Source organism: Bufo gargarizans, chromosome 10, assembly GCF_014858855.1.
Source record: "Bufo gargarizans isolate SCDJY-AF-19 chromosome 10, ASM1485885v1, whole genome shotgun sequence".
In the NCBI taxonomy this organism is placed as follows: Eukaryota; Metazoa; Chordata; class Amphibia; order Anura; family Bufonidae; genus Bufo; species Bufo gargarizans.
The window spans coordinates 12,436,352-12,458,843 of record NC_058089.1 but is presented as its reverse complement, the minus strand read 5'-3'; the positions used below and the strand labels follow the sequence as shown (position 1 = coordinate 12,458,843).

The window sequence follows — 22,492 nt, the reverse complement described above, 5'->3', positions numbered from 1 at the left end:
TCTGCTATATATTATATATGTGACCCCTCTGCTATATATTATATATGCGACCCCTCTGCTATATATTATACATGTGACCCCCTCTGCTATATATTATACATGTGACCCCTCTGTTACATATACATTTGACCCCTCTGCTATATATTATATATGTCACCCCCTCTGCTATATAGTATACCAATAACCCCTCTGATATATTTGCCTGTGTTTTACATGTGACTGGTAGAATTTGGGATAGATTTTCAGGGGGCGCTCACATTCTCTGGCCTGTCTGTATTTCGCAGTTGGATCTGTCATCAGCTTAGTGTCTGTAACACGTAATCAGCCGGTGAGGGGGGAGTTACCAAATCCCGGGATCTCTGCCAGGATCAGCCAAAGCCTTCCCATGGGATCCCACTCTTGTTGTCTCATGGAGCTTATGTCATACCAAACCAGATAATTAGGGAGGGGGTGAAGACGGGGGAGCGCCATAATGACTGCCATGTACACAGCAGGTACTAGTCTGCGGCCAAATCTGCACCCCCGGGGTCAACACGGAGCAGCACAAGCCCAGACACTGGATGGAAAGCACACATTTCTCAGCGACTGGGGCCCCTGTAACTGGGGGACCCATGGAGTCAGGGTAACCCCAAGACGCATCCAGGCTAACAAAGCTTCAAGACATGTGGCTGCTTACACCCCGCCATGATCCCGGATCTCCCACACAGGACCTCCGATCTCTGCTGTCTGTCCTCATCTAGTCCTGCTCACTTAGCTGAGGGTTTGTTGAAGTGTATCAGTCTCTGAGCTATACCTTCCAGTGGCACACATCCCCCTCCTGTTCTGACAGTTCTTACTTACACCGAAACACTGTACCATACCCCCAGCTGTGTGAGCAGGACTAGGATGTTCAAGTTCTCAGCCTCTGAATGTAAATCAGAAAGTCCCCATTCATTGACAGCAAGTAGAAATGATGAAAATGGTGAAGAACTGGCACACAGTCTGTTGTCAGGTGTATATAAGATAGTGAGCTTCTGGACCCAGTGAGAGGGCAGCACATCACACCAGGAGCAGGGCTGATGCCGTCTCTCGTTCTTGGCATTTAGCCGAAACGTGGGGTGTATGTGACAGCGGATTAGCCTCTCGCCCGCTAAGTGGGGACACATCTTTATTGAGGGGTGCTGTGCACACCAGCCGGCTCAGCTCTGCTTCATACTGGATGGGCACTTGGCCAGGCAGCTGATGTTCAGGCTTCATGCCATACAGACAGATGGGCATATGGCGGTAGTGGCCAGGAGCCTACGTATGTGCGGTTCACGGTATTCCCATCAGATGACATCAAAACAGTCGCGGGGACAACACAGAGCTAGACTCACATACAAAGGAAGAGCCCAGCCGGTGGCGACCTTCATGAGCAACAACGGTCCAGTCTGTGGGTTGTCCGCTCCTCAGCCCCAGGCCTGTGCCCACACATGCCGGCAGATGCCAGCGCTGCCCTTCATGCTGACATGAGCGGAGTTGGGCACCAAATAAAAGCACAAACAGGTGGAAAAGATGCCAGGAGAAGGAGAGAGCTCCAAGTACAGTGAAATCTGCAGGAGTCGACCACCAAGAACTGCAGGCCGGTCTTCTGAAAGACGTTGGTGTCTATAATACATCTTGGTCTGGATAAGGGGATGTTCTTCTGGAGGGTTCACTGTATGTAAACTGACACGTCAGGTACCCAAAGAGAACGCACCCGAAATCACAACTGGTTACACATTGAGACCTGAATTCCTGCACCCTGGTAGCGTCACCGAAAAGCCCTCAACCAAGAGGAGCAAATAATAACGAGGATGACGACGACAAAAATAACTTCACAAAGATGGCGTCACCGAAAAACCCTCAACCAACAGGAGCAAAATAATAACGAGGATGACGACGACGACAAAAATAACTTCATAAAGATGATCGTAATAAAAACTGAAAAAAATCATCATAGAAATAAAGCAATTAAATATAATGAATACAGAACGACAAATGATGAGATTATAATAATATTAAGGATGATGGGGTTCGGGTCGGGCACCGAGCAGATGTTGTGAGGTGTCGCCCCACAAGATGTTAATGACATCACATTATCAGACGCTAATATTTTTGCAGCGGGTGGAGCTGGCGGTGGCAGCGTAACACGTACTGGAGTCACCTTGTCACATTGAATTATTTACTTGTCACCAGTGGAGACTGATGAAGGATTGTGCGTGGAATTCCACTAGTAACCCTTTCCCGGACGGTGCTTGTATATATACTCCACAAGATGCCTGTAATAATGGCCCCCAACCCAGTGCGGTCACCCCTCTTACTGCTATACTGCCAGAGACACTGCAGACACTTGTCCTCACTCCACCAGGACCCCCATAGACCTTAGCTCTCCCACAAATCTAATTTTATTAATTGTATCATTTTATTATATTTTTATTTTATCATACTATTATGTTATCAAATTATTGTTTATAATATTTTATAGTTATTTTTCTATTATTTTATGAGAGCATTTTTACAATAATTTTATTTCATCTATCATTTCATTATATTATTTATCCAATTTTCTTCTATTAGTTCCATCATTTTATTATATTATTTCTAGCATTTTGTTAGATTGTGTTATTATTGCTATTATTATATCACGTTATTATTTGATTATATTTGTATTTTATTATATTATTTTACTGTATGATATATCATTTAATTATTTTGGCTACCTCTACTATAAACTATTTTTTGAGCCCCAGCGTCAGGAACAAGTGCGAGAAGCTCCACGTTACATCGTCATGATCTGGCAGAAACCGTGATTCAATTAAAAAGCAAATGTTGAACTCGGGGGAATAGAAGGTGTCAGTGAGGAGCGAGATTGTACAATATTATCATTAATTGTAATAAGTTTATTAGAGCTAATTATCACTGATGAGCCCCCCTCACCCTGCGGGATGCTATAGGTGGCAGAAATAGTCTACAAAATACCATTTATGTTTCCAGCACTGTCAAATCTACAAATGTCTGGAGCGCGGCTGCTCGGGGCCCGAGAATCCCCAGTAAAGAGGTACAGGAGGCAGAGGAGGACTGCCACCTGGGGATAACAGAGGCCTGTGCTCATCCTGTCCTAGTCACATCCAGAGCTGCACTCACAATTGCATTACTCAGCAGCATTACTGATGAAAACACTCACAGCAGCTCAGATGAGCTCACCTCATGCAGCTCTGGATGTGACTGGAGTATTAGGCTTGCCACTGGATATCTATGTGCAGTGCCCTCCCTGCCTCTTATCTCTGTGATTACATGGCTGGCGTCAGGATGTTTATGCAGCCCCATGTAAACATGTATAGGTGGTGGAATCGATAGACTCCTGTGCTCGCACATTGTAATTCAGTAGAGAGGATTCTGCATTAAATCCATATGAATATGGAAGAGATATTGGTCAGACGTTACGTGAGGAGCGCACCATGACTTCCCTACCCGACTACACGTTCTGTCCGCATCTCTATGGAAGTCACTCCATAGGTCAGTGTGATGTGGAGCAGTATGATGGGCCCCCTCCTATACACAAGGAGCCACATTCCAGGGGCCCCATCCTCCACTGGGAGGCTTTGGTCTCCTAGGATTAAGGGGTTCATAAAAAATGACCATTTAGACTGCAGCAGATGGAACAGACTACAAGATGGCGGAAGCTCAGCACTCTCGTTAAATGGGGAGAATGGGAGTTATTGAATCTGCAGAATGCATGTATGTATTAATGGGGAATATCCATCATGATCAAGAAGTGGTTATTTTTCCTAAAACACCTTCATATATCCCATTACAAATTTCTGAGTTAATGGGGAGTTCCCATTCAAGACCCTCATCTATCACCATAAGTGGAGAGCAGCTAGACAGAGCACCTCTCACCCTGGAGGACCCAGTAGATCACTTCATTTCATAGACCTTATGTAATACCCTGTTTCTCCTGTGGGGACGCTGTTCTGAACTGAAGACTTACTGCTGGGTTAGTCCACAGTTCATGGCCAATCACTGGGATTCCAGCAGCCAACCATCCTGCGGGCAGCTTATGGTCAGAGTGGAAATAATACAACAAACCTGTCGCTGCGCCAGCCCTACGTACAGAGGGAGCTCCCAGTACATCCCCACCGCCCATAGAGAGCGGCAGACCACAAGGGCCTCCCCGTCACAAACCCCAATGACATCGGGGAGTCCTCTGTGATTAGTCCACATACAGGACATGTGCACGTGTACTAAGAAACGTAGCAATAAAAAAAATATTAAAAAAGGTGCAGCGAAAAAAAGTAAGAGGCAGAAGCGACTATCTGCACATGGGGCGGCTTACAAACGGATTTTTGTGTTGCAGATTTTGCCCCTGATCTCAACCTTTGTATTCCAAAAGGTAAAATCTGCACAGCGGCTCAATTTCCACACAGAAAAAATATGCACCGTGTACATGAGATCTGTGAAATCACTGACATATTCCACAGCACTGTATGGACGTTCTCATCACTTCTATAGAGCTGACATATTCCACAGCACTGTATGGACGTTCTCATCATTTATATAGAGCTGACATATTCTACAGCACTGTATGGACGTTCTCATCCCTTCTATAGAGCTGACATATTCCACAGCACTGTATGGACGTTCTCATTCCTTCTATAGAGCTGACATATTCCACAGTGCTGTACAGACATTCTCATCACTTATATATATATATATATCACTGACACATTCTGCAGCGCTGTACGGACATTCTCATCACTTATATAGAGCTGACATATTCCACAGCGCTGTACAGACACCATCACTGCGCTGTCCCCAGTGGAGCTCACAATCTAAGTTCCCTATCAGGATATCTATGGACTGTGGGAGGAAATCTGAGAAAACCCACACAAACATGGGGAGAACATACAAACTCCACCCAGATGAACCAAGTCACCAGTCCTAACTACTGAGCCACCCCTAACTACCCATGGGCCACCGCTAACCACTGGGCCACAGCGCTGCCACTTTGTTGCAATTGTATTAAGCTGTTTTTTTTCCCCCAACACGAAAATCTGTGTAGAAAAACCACATATGATCTGCGATGCATGCAGGTAGTCTAACCGTACAAACAAAAAAACTGCAAAAACCTTCTCCGAATTTTTACCATTTCTGCTATAAGATGATGCATAGGATGAAAAATAGAAAAATCTAGAGCCTTGTACAAAGAAAAGGGCAAGTAAAAACCCTAAAATCCCACTCAGTGGTGGGGGATCAGGACGTCTGTTGGATTATATGACAAATGGCCTGGACACATTGACAGCGCTGGATCCATCGCTCGGGTGTCCATGATGGTGATATCTAGGTTATTATCGTCTCATTACGTGGGGGGGGGGGGGGGTTGTTGCACATACTTTTCCTTTTTTCCACTTATTTCTATAGAAGTTTGCAGCACTCTCAGTGCTAATCAGCGGCGCCTTCCTCCTGCACATTAGACGGGCGGCTGGTCAGCATTAGCACCTCCGCTTTGAACAGCAGCCATTCGACTTCAGGGGCTGGGAAGAGCGGATTTGCCGATCACTCTGGAATAATTAGAACATGTCAGTAAGAATTAATTTCCTCATTTTTCAAAAGGATACACAGAAATTACCATGTTATTATATGACAGGGTCCTGGGAGGATTGTATTAAATTTAATTTCTAGCGCAGCCCACACAACAAATTAAAGTCATAAATAAGATGGAAGGCAGCAGGACGCAGAGCATATGTTTATGGCAATGACTGCAGCCGGGGGACCGCACACAACCATCTTCATTTCATTTTATGGAAATCAGGCAGACACTGTGTATCTGAATGACAGCGCCACTTAATGGGGCTCCTGTCATTTTAAGAGGCGCCGCCACCTTAACATTCCTCGCCCGACGCGCTCCAACCTCAGCTGTTAATTGGGTTTCTTTACAGAAAAAAAATAAAAAAAATAAAAGAAAGTCCCAGTTTATTTGTCATTTTGGGTTTTTGAAGTTTTCAGACCTTGACAGGTGTTGGGGCGAGCATCTTGGGTTTTATTACAGATGCACCTGCTCGCACCTCGAGAGCCACACCCCATGCAGGGCACTGAACGAACGAAGGCTGTACCGACACGGCCAAAACCGCACGCAGTTCTACTGCAAATTACTGTGAGGCAGAAGCACAGAAAATGCCACAATTTACAGTAAAAATTTCACCATTCAGTTCTCAGACGTGCAGCAAAAACTGCAGCACAACCACACTCTCTGAATACAGTCTCAGTGGGGTTTTTTGCAACACTTCAGTCATGTGTGTTTTGTGGCATTTTTCAAGTCCTACTAAGAAGCTTAGGGAAAAACGCCAGAAAAAAACACCACACACTAAATATATACTATGGACTTTAACATCTGTCCACCTGAAACCACACGTGAAACCTACTAGCATATACGCATTCGCAACTTTGATGAACTTTCTGAAGCCAACGCAAAGATTTAAATAGACAGCAAAATTACGGGAACTATATCAGATAGATTCTAAGTATAGCTTTTTTTTTTTTTATTGATTCTTATTTTGTCTTGAAAAACTGCAGGTGTGAACGTGTCTCATGCATTTTTTGAGGAAGAGAGTATAAACAATAATTGGCAAGCAATACACCTTGTCACCTATACAAACCAACATGAATGACCTCCGTCAAAGCACAACTTTCCTTTGATTTGCTAATGATTGTAAATGTACAAAATGCTGAATATTTGACGTCTACGAATCGTTTTCTTCAATGGAAAAAAAAAATATTAAAAAAGAAAAAAATAACAACTGCTGGAACACGGCAAAATAACCTGGGAAAAAAGAAAAAAAGTTTAAAAAAATTCCAGTAGAGATAAAAAAGAAGAATCCGACTCAGAACCAATCACATGAGTATAAACCCGCGGATGTCCCGGCCTCATCCGCGAAATCCCACCACTCTACCAGGCCTGGGACATCCTGCATGTTTGGTTGTCATTTACGCCGTAATAAGGACCCCAGTGGGGGCATCGGCCCCTGTGGTGACCTCCCTGGTTGGATCGGCTGTACAGAATAATCCCAGTGACGGGGAATATGGCAGTCATAGTATTGCCACCCTGTCACACACAACTCTGCTCACATCGTAACCATCACTATTGTTCAGGATAACAATTAATCCAAAATCCATTCATTATTTGTTCACGTGACCTTGCAACAAATAGGTGCGCCATATACTAGGCCCTAAAGAGGCCTCATGGGTGCAGAGCTCTTTTTACCTTCAGCCCATGCTCAGAGTAACTTCTCAAGGAACCAATGGCTTCCCAAATTAACTTCTGAGATTGTCCATTACACGTGAACCCAATCTGGAGCGAGCACAATGCAGCTCTGTGGCCGGGGCGTGAAGGAGCGGGCGGGAGGCAGATCGCAGTAATCGGAATAATATACCTCATGAGCTCTAGGGAGCTAATCTTGGGAAGTCCTTGACAGCTTCTTTCCTGACATCACCAGTCAACAAAATAAGGTGGGTGTATGGAGACGTTATGAACCGAGCCTGATATTGTCACGTGCCGAGAACTCCTCGAGATGCTATCATCTGGAGAAGACACTTGCTGGGACTTTCAGTGACTTACACAAGCCTCTGTCCTCTCCACAACATACTTACACAAGCCTCTGTCCTCTCCACAACATACATTTTCCCACAGCGTTAGACTCCTTATTCTACTTCTATATATTTGGGTCCACAAGTGTCATGAACACGTCCCCAGGTTTCAGTGAGGTCACCAGTATCCAGGTGCCTGCCATATACAGTGGTTAGGTGTCACCACAGTGTCATAGTGTCAGGGAAGTTTTTGGTGGTTTGGTTGGATGCTGGGTGTGATGGCGTATCTGCACAGTAACCTTTGGACTTTGCGGTAACACGACAAGTCCTCGGGGGAAGAGATTCCATGGTGAGCGTCTGTGGATGAGTTGTCATCGGAAGTTGAGGCGTTAACTGTGATTTGCAGGAGCAGGTCACTGCCTTATCTGCCCTAATAGGAATCAGTCTATTCTGGAGAAGGAGCGCTAATTGAAATGATTAATTAATTTAACAAGCCTTCGTTCTGCTTCCACTGCACAGCTGCAAAGGAAAAGATATTAATTTCTTATTTTCCTGGTAATTTGGTTGATGAGGATCCCGGAGAAAACGAGTTTCAAAAATCAACTTTGTCTGTATATTTATACAGCAGCGATGAGAGCGCGTTCTCCGGATGTCTCCTTCTGACAGTGAAGTTCATTGTCCCTTCACTTCTAGAATCGGTGGTCGCGCGTCCTTGGAGACATAGAAAGAGTAAAAACGATGAAAAAGTAAGAAACAATCAGAAGAAACGTGTAACGGGGGGGATGGGACGCCGTAAATACTCTTCTACAGGGCAAAAGACGCAGAATGTGACACTTACATCTGAAAAAGCTTCACATTCCAGAAAGTTCCCTGGGAAAGCTTCAGGGGCCGACACTTTTGCAGCTTATGTTATGCTTCTGTTTAAGGAGGGGGGGGGGGGATGTACATTTCACCTGAAATTCCAAATCTGGTCGAGGACAATCTGTAAAAATGTCATCAGATGCGATATCACATTACACGTTTCGTGACTCCTCATTACATTGCATGGCGTCTCCTTCTCCACCGTGGAAACCGCCCCCATTTCTTCATTTTTCTTATCCATTTGGACGCCTTATGTGACTGATGCGTCAGAAATATTAGGTTCTGGATCAGAGATTTTTCGGGGAGTAAAGTTGTCAGAAAGACGATCGACATGATTATTCGGCGCGATAAGAACCGGTAAAAATAAAGCGCTCCCAACACGTCTCTCACAGAACAGAAAAGTGTCGCCGGTCGGAGAGGAAATTTCAATAATTACATTCCGTTTTCTGATTTTTTTTTCCTGTCAATCTGACACCTAAAGCTGCCTTCACTAAATTGCCAATATAGATTTCAAGAAATATTTTAGCGAATCCATTGAATCGCCAGAGGTTATTCTCATTAAAACCAAAATGACATGGCTTAATTAGTTGTAAATAAGAGAGATGAATTAAATAAGGCCCCCGACCCTGCGGGTGCGAGGCTGTGATTCCCATCTGTTGGCAATTGTGTAATGCAGCTCTACGCGGAGGCGCAGGGCGAGAGGATGACAAACGGGGCGCTCGGAAATAAAGATCTTATTAGTGGAGTGAAGTACACTGACAAAGGATAATTTATTCTTCTTTAAACTGCTCTCGACAAATTCAGGTGTTTCCAAATGAGAGCGCAGAAGAGTGATTAAATGCATCTGATAACAAGGCGCACATTGCTGGAATTACTGACGGCCTCATTTTATGATTAATTAAACATGTAGATTAAAGTTGCAAAAGAATTTAGATTAATGAGCAAGTTAAGTCTTGCTGATATAAATGAACAGGGAATTGGATGCTCCGCGGAACTTTATAAACATGCATTTTATAATGAGAGAGACAAGGCTACATGTTCAGTTGTGGCCACGGGGGCCTCTGACGAATCGCTCGTTTTTAACATGGTTTGACAGCTTTCAAATAACATCCTACTAGAAGCTTTATACCAAGCTTGTCGCTGGCAAGCAGAAGCGGCGTGGCGTGCTCCGCTCACACCCATCCCGGCTCTCCCAGGGAATGACCCCCGCTGCAGCAATTACTGCCTCGATTGTTCTCTGGTTGCCGGATGCGTCCCTGGATAAACACCGCTCTGGCGCTCGGATTATGCAGGCATCACCTCTAAATAACTCAATAAACTGCGCTCCGGGACAGAAAGCCTCACCGTGCTCCGCTCTGTAAGACGAGTCTGTGTGAGCACACCCATCATCTCCAGAAGGATCACTCAGGATCCACTCATTTATTATAGCACACAAAATCAGATTGCCTGTGACGAAGGTCGCTAATTAAAGGGGCAGTGTCTAGACCTTGGCAAAAAAATCTTTGCAAATCAAAAAGTTCTCAAACTTTTTAAGATCTGGCACACATTTACTAATCCTGTAGATGGAAGCCATCTAGACCTGCAGCAGATTTACTAATCCTGTAGATGGCGGGGCTCTAGACCTGCAGCAGATTTACTAATCCTGTAGATGGCGGGGGTCTAGACCTGCAGCAGATTCACTAATCCTGTAGATGGCGGTGCTCTAGACCTGCAGCAGATTTACTAATCCTGTAGATGGCGGCGGTCTAGACCTGCAGCAGATTTACTAATCCTGTAGATGGTGGCGGTCTAGACCTGCAGCAGATTTACTAATCCTGTAGATGGTGTAGATGGTGGCGGTCTAGACCTGCAGCAGATTTACTAATCCTGTAGATGGTGGCGGTCTAGACCTGCAGCAGATTTACTAATCCTGTAGATGGCGGCGCTCTAGCTCTAGACCTGCACCAGATTTACTAATCCTGTAGATGGCAGCAGTCTAGACCTGCAGCAGATTTACTAATCCTGTAGATGGCGGCGCTCTACACCTGCAGCAGATTTACTAATCCTGTAGATGGCGGCGCTCTAGACCTGCAGCAGATTTATCACAGGGCCTCAGGCTGGAAGATAGATCTAGTGCAGGGATAGACACTTGTCTCAGGCTCTATACCATCTATTGGTTGGCTTACTTCAAGACAGATTTGTACACTAGAATTACACCAAAATTTTGGGCCAAAATGGCACATCTTAGGCCTCCTTTCCATGTAGCTCCACCCACTTTTCCTTTATCAAACATGTCAGGAAAAGAGTGTAGAAACCCTAAATTCACCAAACTTATCCATTTTGTGCCATTTCTTCGGGCAGATTTTTTGGGCAGATACATTAGTAAATCTGAACCTGTTCTTCAGTTTGAAGTTAATTAATACAATTAATGAAAACGCTCCAAAAGGCTATTAAAAAAAAAAAAAAAATGTACAAATACAACCTAGTCTACCAGCCCTTAGCTATCTAGTACCTGACCCAGACTGCCGTCTGTCACCTATCTAGTACAGTCCTGACCCAGACTGCCGGCTCTCACCTATCTAGTACCTGACCCAGACTGCCGGCTCTCACCTATCTAGTACCTGACCCAGACTGCCGGCTCTCGCCTATCTAGTACCTGACCCAGACTGCCGGCTCTCGCCTATCTAATACCTGACCCAGACTGCCGGCTCTCGCCTATCTAGTACCTGACCCAGACTGCCGGCTCTCGCCTATCTAGTACCTGACCCAGACTGCCGGCTCTCGCCTATCTAGTACCTGACCCAGACTGCCGGCTCTCGCCTATCTAGTACCTGACCCAGACTGCCGGCTCTCGCCTATCTAGTACCTGACCCAGACTGCCGGCTCTCGCCTATCTAGTACCTGACCCAGACTGCCGGCTCTCGCCTATCTAGTACCTGACCCAGACTGCCGGCTCTCGCCTATCTAGTACCTGACCCAGACTGCCGGCTCTCGCCTATCTAGTACCTGACCCAGACTGCCGGCTCTCGCCTATCTAGTACCTGACCCAGACTGCCGGCTCTCGCCTATCTAGTACCTGACCCAGACTGCCGGCTCTCGCCTATCTAGTACCTGACCCAGACTGCCGGCTCTCGCCTATCTAGTACCTGACCCAGACTGCCGGCTCTCGCCTAGTACCTGACCCAGACTGCCGGCTCTCGCCTATCTAGTACCTGACCCAGACTGCCGGCTCTCGCCTATCTAGTACCTGACCCAGACTGCCGGCTCTCGCCCTATCTAGTACCTGACCCAGACTGCCGGCTCTCGCCTATCTAGTCCTGACCCAGACTGCCGGCTCTCACCTATCTAGTACATGACCCAGACTGCCGGCTCTCACCTATCTAGTACCTGACCCAGACTGCCGGCTCTCACCTATCCAGTACCTGACCCAGACTACCGGCTCTCACCTATCCAGTACCTGACCCAGACTGCCGGCTCTCACCTATCTAGTACCTGACCCAGACTGCCAGCTCTCACCTATCTAGTACCTGACCCAGACTGCCGGCTCTCACCTATCTAGTACCTGACCCAGACTGCCGGCTCAAATCTGTTCAGTTATACATGACAGAAAAAAAGTCCAGTCCTGTATAACGGAACAGTTATTTCTGCCCATAGACACGTATTAGGACAGAGCAAAACAGAATGCCTCATAAAGGGTTCCGTTTTTATTCCGTCCTAAAATTCCGTTATACCGAGTTATAGAACACTCTAACGGAAATTCTAACAGTAATGTGAACCTGCCCTAAGTTGGCGTAGTTTCCCCCCAAAATGCTCTACAATTATTATAGTTTTTTTTTATGCTCTACAATTTTTGGGGCATGGAGGCACATTTAGGCCAAGCACCTTTGCTGTGAAGCCACGCCCGTTTTCCCATGGTGAGGCATAAAATGCTTAGAAGTGTGTAAAACTTGGTAAATGTGATACAAAGCATGCACACCAAAATGGACAAAAACTGGGAGATTTTCAATAGTAAATCTGCCCCAAAATCTATTATTTGTTTGGAGTGAAAACCGGGCACTGCTATTTGGCACCTCGTCTTGGCGGTGTCACGTGGACGGCTCATTGCTGACCTCGGTGTGGCGACACGTGTTATTTCTGCTCTGGATGATGCATTCCCTCCAAGTCAGTCTTCTTTCTTTGATGCACCGAGCACATGAAACAGTGAAGAGTGGAAGCTCCAAATGACTTTTTGTCCCAGGCCTAGACATAAAATGGAAAAGTGAAGTGATTCCAGAGCCGGGGACCACTGAGGATGCTCCGGGTACTCAGGAAAAGTCAAATTTGATACAAAGGAACTTTTTTTCACACATTATTTTACACTCAAGTATTGGAGGAGGGGGAGGAATGATCGTACCTGGATTATAATAGAGCTGGATGTATCCATCCTCCACGCTATATGACTGTAGCGGTATATACTCTGAGCCACATAATTTATAAAATGGCGCAAGTGACGTCAGAACATTGAGCAGATTATTCTACAGTTATAATGAAGCTGTGTAGGGGCATTATAAAGGGGCATGGGTAATGGTGGTACAAAATGTTACAGCTATTGGTGTTGGGACTACCGGTGGGGAGGACGCCACAGTGCAGTTACCGGTGGGGAGGACGCCACAGTGCAGGTACCGGTGGGGAGGACGCCACAGTGCAGGTACCGGTGGGGAGGATGCCACAGTGCAGGTACCGGTGGGGAGGACGACGCAGCGCATGTGGTGAATGGTGCGGGATCAGAGTCTGAAGGCAGAGAAGCAGCGAGCGGAGCTGGCATCGAGCTGGCAGCAATGTATGGCGACATTAACGTGTTCACCTTCCTTGTATTCCCCCTGTGCTGTGTACACCAAATCACCTGCTGGTAATTTAATAATTGGGGTATGAGCAGAGCACCTGTGGAAGGGAAGGGGTTAATTGCACTCTCCCGTCCCCAGGGTTACAGGGATTGCGGGGACAGTGAAAGAGATAATGACCGTCTGATAAATTACACTCATTAACCTAACGATATAATCAGCGGGACTGCCACAGAACTCTCCGAGCCGCCCAAAAAATCATCCAATGCACCTCCGATTATCTGCTGTCATCAACCCCACATAGATAGACAAAAGGATAGATATAAGATAGATAGATAGATAGATAGATAGCAGATAAAAGCATGGATCATATATCCCCATGCTATGCATTGATCGATTATTGCTTTTTATAATAAATAGTATACCAAACCCTAATCTACATACCGTAAGGCTTAATTAATTCCATGCCAAATTAGACTAGGTTCCACTCAAGGTGGCAACATTCGAATGGAGAGTGGGTTTATGCATTTTGATCAAAGCGTATATTAATGCCTTGTGTACAGTACGTATATCAGAGGCTGTATACTATTCATTACGCTGAGAAGCAGAGACAGATCAATACATAGCATGTGGATGTGCGATCCATGTTTTTCTTTTTCTTTTCTTTTTTTTTGGATGAATGAAAATTTACTGAAAATCCGATTGGTTCTAAATTGTGGTTTGGGCCCTATTCACATGTCCACATCAGATTCGCATTTCGTGCGAGTTGGATGTGGACCCATTCACCATGTACTATCAGCATCCGTATGTCCGTCCCATGGCCCCACAAAAATATAGAACATGTCCTATTGTTGTCCGCATTGCAGACACGGATAGGACTGTTCTATTATGGGCCGGACATTCAGTTCCACAAAATGCAGAACACACACGAATGATATCCGTTTTTTGTGTATCCACAATTTGCGGACTGCAGAACAGGCTACAGTTGTGTGGTGCAAGAGCCTTAAACAGAATAATTTAATAAAAACAAACTAATGAAACTGTACCGGGCATAAATGATGGTTCCCCTAGAAGAGACTGAAAATAACGTGACCATACGGACAATTAAACTAAGTAGTCTCCTGTAATTACATCACTGGTGTCTTCAGACATCAGCCCTCCCTGGACGTGGTCACAAGAGGAAAATTGATGACAAATTGAAGAGACTGATAATACGAATGGTAACCAAAGTGTCCAAAATAACTTCCAAAAAGATTAGAGGTGAACTCCAAGGTCAAGATGTATTCCTGTCAGATCACAGCATCCGTTGCGGTGTTAGCCAATGTGGACGTAAAGGGGTTATTCGGGAATTTGATACCGATGGCTTATCATCAGGTTAAGCTGGGGGTTTGCCTCCTGTTTGAAGAGGCTGCGAAGCTCCATGAGCATTTTATAGTGTTTATAGTGACAGGTAAGCGGGATAAAGAGAGAGACAGGTAAGCGGGATAAAGAGAGAGACAGGTAAGCGGGATAAAGAGAGAGACAGGTAAGCGGGATAAAGAGAGAGACAGGTAAGCGGGATAAAGAGAGAGACAGGTAAGCGGGATAAAGAGAGAGACAGGTAAGAGGGATAAAGAGAGAGACAGGTAAGAGGGATAAAGAGAGAGACAGGTGAGCGGTATATAAAAAGACAGGTGAGCGGTATATAAAAAGACAGGTGAGCAGGATAAAGAGAGATGGGTGAGTGGTATATATAGAAACAGGTGAGCAGTATATAAAAAGACAGGTGAGCAGGATAAAGAGAGACAGGTGAGTGGTATATATAGAAACAGGTGAGCAGTATATAAAAAGACAGGTGAGAGGGATAAAGAAAGATACATGTGAGCAGGATAAAGGCTACATGCACACGACCGAATGTGTTTTGCGGTCCGCAAATTGCAGATCAAAGGATGACATTCCGCATGGCATACGTTTTTTGAGGATCCGTTTTTTTTTGCAAATCCATTGTAATAATGCCAATCCTTGTCCGCAAACTAGAAAAAAATAGGACATACACTATTTTTTTGCGGGGCAACGGAACGGACATACTGATGCGGACAAAAAAAATATGAAACGGAACGGACACGGAAACAAACAATGTTCGTGTGCATGAGGCCAAAGAGAGAGACAGGTCAGTGGTATATATAGACAGGTGAGCAGTATATAAAAAGACAGGTGAGCGGGAAAAAGAGAGAGACAGGTAAGCGGTATATATTGAGACAGAGAGCAGGATAAAGAGAGACAGGTGAGCGGAATAAAGAGAAAGACAGGTGAGCGGGATAAGGAAAGAAACAGGTGAGCAGTATATATAGAGACAGGTGAGCGGTATATATAGAGACAGGTGAGCGGTATATAAAAAGACAGGTGAGCGGTATATAAAAAGACAGGTGAGCGGTATATAAAAAGACAGGTGAGCGGTATATAAAAAGACAGGTGAGCGGTATATAAAAAGACAGGTGAGCAGGATAAAGAGAGAAACAGGTGAGCAGGATAAAGAGAGAGACAGGTGAGTGGTATATATAGAGAGACATGTGAGCGGTATATATAGAGACAGATGAGCAGTATATAAAAAGACAGGTGAGCGGGATAAAGAGAGCGACAGGTAAGCAGTATATATAGAGACAGGTGAGCAGGATAAAGAGAGAGACAGGTGAGCGGTATATATAGAGAGACAGGTGAGAGGGATAAAGAGACAGGTGAACAGTATATAAAAAAGACAGGTGAGCAGAATAAAGAGAGAGACAGGTAAGCGGTATACAGTACAGACCAAAAGTTTGGACACACCTTCTCATTCAGAGAGTTCTCTTTATTTTCATGACTATGAAAATTGTAATTTACACTAAAGGCATCAAAACTATGAATTAACACATGTGGAATTATATACATAACAAAAAAGTGTGAAACAGCTGAAAATATGTCATATTCTAGGTTCTTCAAAGTAGCCACCTTTTGCTTTGATTACTGCTTTGCACACTCTTGGCATTCTCTTGATGAGCTTCAAGAGGTAGTCACCTGAAATGGTCTTCCAACAGTCTTGAAGGAGTTCCCAGAGATGCTTAGCACTTGTTGGCCCTTTTGTCTTCACTCTGCGGTCCAGCTCACCCCAAACCATCTTGATTGGGTTCAGGTCTGGTGACTGTGGAGGCCAGGTCATCTGGCGCAGCACCCCATCACTCTCCTTCATGGTCAAATAGCCCTTACACAGCCTGGAGGTGTGTTTGGGGTCATTGTCCTGTTGAAAAATAAATGATGGTCCAACCGGATGGAATAGCATGCCGCTGCAAGATGCTGTGGTAGCCATGCTGGTTCAGTATGCCTTCAATTTTGAATAAATCCCCAACAGTGTCACCAGCAAAGCACCCCCACACCATCACACCTCCTCCTCCATGCTTCACGGTGGGAACCAGGCATGTAGAGTCCATCCGTTCATCTTTTCTGCATCGCACAAAGACACGGTGGTTGGAACCAAAGATCTCAAATTTGGACTCATCAGACCAAAGCACAGATTTCCACTGGTCTAATGTCCATTCCTTGTGTTCTTTAGCCCAAACAAGTCTCTTCTGCTTGTTGCCTGTCCTTAGCAGTGGTTTCCTAGCAGATATTCTACCATGAAGGCCTGATTCACACAGTCTCCTCTTAACAGTTGTTCTAGAGATGTGTCTGCTGCTAGAACTCTGGGTGGCATTGACCTGGTCTCTAATCTGAGCTGCTGTTAACCTGCGATTTCTGAGGCCGGTGACTCGGATGAACTTATCCTCCGCAGCAGAGGTGATTCTTGGTCTTCCTTTCCTGGGGCGGTCCGCATGTGAGCCAGTTTCTTTGTAGCGCTTGATTGTTTTTGTGACTGCACTTGGGGACACTTTCAAAGTTTTCCCAATTTTTCGGTCTGACTGACCTTCATTTCTTAAAGTAATGATGGCCACTCGTTTTTCTTTACTTAGCTGCTTTTTTCTTGCCATAATACAAAATTCTAACAGTCTATTCAGTAGGACTATCAGCTGTGTATCCACCTGACTTCTCCACAACGCAACTGATGGTCCCAACCCCATTTATAAGGCAAGAAATCCCACTTATTAAACCTGGCAGGGCACACCTGTGAAGTGAAGACCATTTCAGGTGACTACCTCTTGAAGCTCATCAAGAGAATGCCAAGAGTGTGCAAAGCAGTAATCAAAGCAAAAGGTGGCTACTTTGAAGAACCTAGAATATGACATATTTTCAGTTGTTTCACACTTTTTTGTTATGTATATAATTCCACATGTGTTAATTCATAGTTTTGATGCCTTCAGTGTGAATCTACAATTGTCATAGACATGAAAATAAAGAAAACTCTTTGAATGAGAAGGTGTGTCCAAACTTTTGGTCTGTACTGTATATAGAGACAGGTGAGCAGGATAAAGCGAAAGACAAGTGACAGATAGATAAACAGATAATAGATATGAGATTTCTAGAGATTTAAACATCACTCTGTTTTCTCTACCTCCTGACATATACATATTGATTCTGCAGATTATTACACCACTGACCTCTCTAGAGATCTGCAGAACATCGCTCTGTCCTCTCTACCTCCTGACAGATACATAGTGATATATCCTGCAGATTAGTATACCTCTGATCTCTAGATATCTGCAGAACATTGCTCAGCCCCAGTTACCTCCTAATAGACACAAAGTGATCTGCTCTGCAGAGCATCGCACACTCAGGTATGGTCTTGAGGTGACAACTTATTTTCTGGAGTCACCACAGATGATGTCATCTCTGAGTTACTGACATCGGCATAAACTTTTGACAACAGACAGAACCTGAGGCGACTGCACCCAAGTCCGGTGATGTCATCCATAGCCCACCAGCATGCCACCGCCCCCTGCGCCCTCACAGCCCGCCTGCAGCTTTACGTTACGGCTGGACACAATACGTGGCTGTTGATACTTCATAGAAATCCCTCTCTCCCCTCACAGGGGCCGCTCCAAATCTGCTGCATGTAAGACATTTCACTTTATAAATCAGGCCGGATGACAGCAAACACGCCCGCTGTGAGACTTTCTGTCACCGCTCATGCCCCGCACCACGGTACAAACGTGTGGGAAGCACAATCGCAAATGGGCCGGGCGGCGTTCAGGGCAGATTCCGGCTTCAGGTTTCCACCTACTTCTTTGGCTTTCCAAAACTTCAGTGAAGGAGCTGTGAGCGAGGACAAGCCAATCCCACCCGCTCCGTGCGCCCACCACTCACCCCCGTCCATTAGAAATAATTGGCGCGGTGATGTCATCATGTGTGTGTGCGGTCACTGGAGTAATTGTGGGGAGCACGCAGAAAATATTGTATTAAAAAATATATACCCAAATACCAGTGTATCCCAAGGTCACCATGTCCGTTCATGCTTTATACTATATAGCACAGCCAGAGCTGCAATCACAATCCAGCTGATTTCCACTATAAGGCACGGTGTGGCAGCAAGCAGCAGAATTGTGAATACAGCTCCGGGAGTGAGCACAATTTCTGTATTGCAGAGTGACTAATTTCATATAGAGGTCGGCAGAGACATGGTGGAGCTCTGCCTGTCAGCAGACACATGAGCCGCTCCTGCAGGCGGAGTTGATTTAGGGGAACATATTTCCGCTGACATAAATAATACAGAACAGGTGCATTGTGCAGACAAGGGGTGCAGATGGAGCGCGGCACTATAAATATCCGCCCTGTATGTGTTTTATCACACGCATTCTCTCGGATTTCAGGTGTAACTTACAGGCTGAGCTGATGCTCCCAAAACAGCACAGTCCCTGCTATTGTCCATAGCTTTCACTATGAGAAGCGTGCGCTGGAAATAGCGCTCCCCGTGTCCAGCGCCATGTGCGTCCTTCCTGCCCGGACTCATCTTACAGGCAACCACATCAGCTGACTGGGGTTGTTTCAGGTAAAATGAGTCGCTGCTCACTCCCAGAAAGGTGCCTTCAGCTGGAGACGGTGGGTGTCAGAGGTAGGTGGTGTGGTAGGGAGCTGCGTACCCTCCTCCCCTCATACACACAAATCTGAAGCCTTTCACTGTAACGTTTGAGTGTCGCTGGAGATTTACAGTTTCCTTGTAAACCCTCACGGTGCAGAAAACGTGGTCGATCTGTCATGTGGGACCGCTACGTGGACGGGCCGAGATCAAAATCACCAGTGGAGAAGGATTACAGCACATTTACACAGGCAGCATTACAATAATGTGCACCTCAAGATTTCACCATTTCTCCTGAAATACTCTGTGTTGCTTGGGAACCCACTATTATCACTAACTCTCAGCCTGTGACCTTCCACAAGATCAACACACTCCTCCTAAAATACTCTGTGCTGCTGGGAGGAGTTTGCTCTTCCAGTACGTAATGCTCAGCCTGTGACCTCTCCTGTAAGTGTTCACAAACCTCCATAGTCCTCAGGAAATCAGCCAGCTGTAATGCCACAAATAGAAGAGGAGAGGAGGATGAGGTTAGAGCTTCTATGCTGTGAGAGGGGGAGGAGGGGATGCAGCTGCACTCTCTCTGATGAGGGGATGAAGATGCACTTTCTCTGCTCTGATAGGGGGAGAAGGGAGAGGCAGGGTGGAGGAGGGGATGCAGCTGCACTTTCTCTGCTCTGATAGGGGAAGGAGGGACGGAGAAGGGGATGCTGACGCACTTGCTCTAATAGTGGGAGGAGGGAGAGGAGGGGATGAAGCTGCACTTGCTCTAATAGTGGGAGGAGGGGATATAGATGCACTTTCTCTGATAGTGGGAGGAGGGGTGAAGAAGGGGAAGTAGATTCACTTTCATTGCTCTAATAGGTGTAGGGGGTAGAGGAGGTTCTGGAGGAGGGGACACGGCTACACTTTTCTTTGCTCTGATAGGAGTAAAATGGAGAGGAGGGGATGCAGCTGCAGTTTCACTGCTGTGACAGGGAGAGAATAGGTGAAGGAGGGGGGTCAGCTGCAGTGTCTCCATTGTCACAGGGGGGTGAGGTATTGCAGCTACAGTTCCTCTGCTGTGAGAGGGGGAAAAGGAAGATAAGGGATGGAGGGAATGCAGCTGCAGTTTCCCTTCTCTGATAGAAGGAGGAGGAGGGAGATGCAGCTGCAGTTTTTCTGCTTTGAGAGGGGGACGAGGGGGATTCAGCTGCAATGTAGCTCTGCTGTAATAGGAGGAGGAGGGTGAGGAGGGCGGTGCAGCTGCAGTTTCTATGCCATGAAAGGAGGAGGAGGAGAAGAGTGGAAGAATGTAGTTGCAGTTTCTCTGCTAGGATAGGGGGAGGAAGCGGATGCAGCTGCAGTTTCTCTGCTGTGACAGGGGAGACGGGGCTGCAGTTGAAGTTTGCTGCAATAGGTGAAGGACAGGGAGGAGGGGATTAAGCTACAGATTTTCTTCCGTGATAAGGGAGGAGGGGGAACAACTAAAGTGCCTTCTGTCAGATGGGGAAGAAGAGCTGTAGTTTTTCTGCTATGAGAGAGGGGGAAGAGAGAGAAATAGGGAAAGGGGGGATTTAGCTGCAGTGTCTCTTCTGTGATAGGGGAGGAGGGGTATGCAGCTGCAGTTTCTTTGCTATGATGGGGGAGGAGGGGGAGTTAGCTGTAGTGTCTCTGCTGTGATAGGGGAGGAGGTGGATGAAACCGCAGTTTCTCTGCTTTGAGAGGGGGAAGATGGGGATACATCTGCAGTTTCTCTGCTGTGAGAGGGGGACAGTATTTGATTAGCAGAAACAAAAAGTGTGATGTCACACCAGGAACAGACCATCCACTCATGCAAAGAGAAAAGAAACCAGCAACAGGAGGGAAAAGTCCCAAGAAACAAGAGCAAATTACACTTTACCGCATAACAACTTATCTTTTCTTTTTGAGGGTTCAGTAATGTCACGATTCCTCCAATCATCAGCCCAGTTGAAGTTAAAAAACTAAAAAACCAAAGCTGACAACCCCTCCTTGAATAAAGCCAAGGTCAGCCCCACAATGCCTGTACATTTCTGGCTCCCACTGGTCAGAGCACAGACCCCTAAGAAACGTTAAACACAAGCAATGACCCCTTATTCTCTAGGGGAGAGGGAAATGCAAAAAAAATAAAAGGGGGTCTTCAACGCCTCATATCAAGTTAGTTGTGTCTCACTTATCCAAAAGTATTCATGATGATGTAAAAAATGCTTTATAAGGGGGTCATGTACTACTTTCTTAGAAACCGTGCATTTTCCAATACAAGACATTATCTTGTTGGCTTTTGATGCAGAAGGCTGGCATTGAGTGAATGGAACATTCAGCCAGTCTCATGTACAGGGTACAGGGTCTATGTAATTCCAGAATCTGCATGACTTATAACAAGGATGAATACCAGCTACTTACATAAAGTCGAGAAAACCGGTGGGCGCCACACGTCACTGCTCGACTGCCCGTGAAGTCATGAAACTGATCTGTGGAGAGAAGAAAGAAAAGTGCAATGAGACCAAAGAGCCGGCATCGTGGGTAATCAATGGATAAGATGGAGTGTGGTCCGGCCAATACAGGGGAGTGAGGCAGTGGATCGGATTGCAATGTTTTTTTTTGCTTGCGGTACAGTGTCTGCAGTTTTGCACTATACATTACCGCCATGTGTGAGCCCAGCGAGTCTGACTATAACTAGGCACTCCCACATGTGGCAGCCATTATATGTGGTTGCAGCCAGGAGCATTCACCTGGACAGGAGCTGAGATGCAGTACCCGGCACGGCCTCTACACAGTGTGTGGAGCCTTCTGCCTCATGCTCTGTGTAGGAGAGCAGGCTAAGCCGCAACGGCCGCCATACTGGATATTACCCAGCTTTTCGATAGTCCTGAATGGCAGATGCAGCAGAGACATACGATCCCAGGCACATACCCCAAGAGCCTATGGAGGTTGGGGGGTGGTCGTTCAGCATCCAGCTTTCCCAGGAACAGATATAATTAAGACGACTTAGTTAAGAATTTGCATCATGAGGCATGGGGCCAATAATACATTCTGAATGAAATGCGCCAGCTGCGGTGTGACAGCAGGGGGAGCCGCTAATCCGGGATTATTTGCACATCTGCAGCAGAAGTCGTGTGAAGGATCAATGGTGTCATCCAGTTCCGCGGAGATGTCAGATTCTCGTCTGCACATGTGACATTAGAGGTGGATTGTCCACCATCATATGTGTGGTATGTACCAGACGGTGGCGTATGACGGGGCGTGAAGGGTTAAGAGCGCAGAATGACTACACACCATGTAACGTGAGGAC

General features: G+C 46.0%; 1 protein-coding gene across 15 annotated transcripts in view; it reads right to left on the bottom strand.

Annotated features, from left to right (window-relative positions):
• Positions 1–22,492, bottom strand: part of SOX6 (SRY-box transcription factor 6) — a 288,239-nt gene that overhangs the window by 232,454 nt on the left and 33,293 nt on the right. For 10 of the 15 annotated variants that reach the window (XM_044271012.1, XM_044271007.1, XM_044271021.1 and 7 more), the window contains exon 2: positions 21,604–21,671. The gene's annotated coding sequence lies outside the window, so the exon portion shown is untranslated. Of the gene's footprint in view, positions 1–12,494; positions 12,664–21,603; positions 21,672–22,492 lie in introns of all 15 variants that reach the window. The other 5 variants (XM_044271016.1, XM_044271009.1, XM_044271015.1 and 2 more) reach the window with 2 other exon arrangements.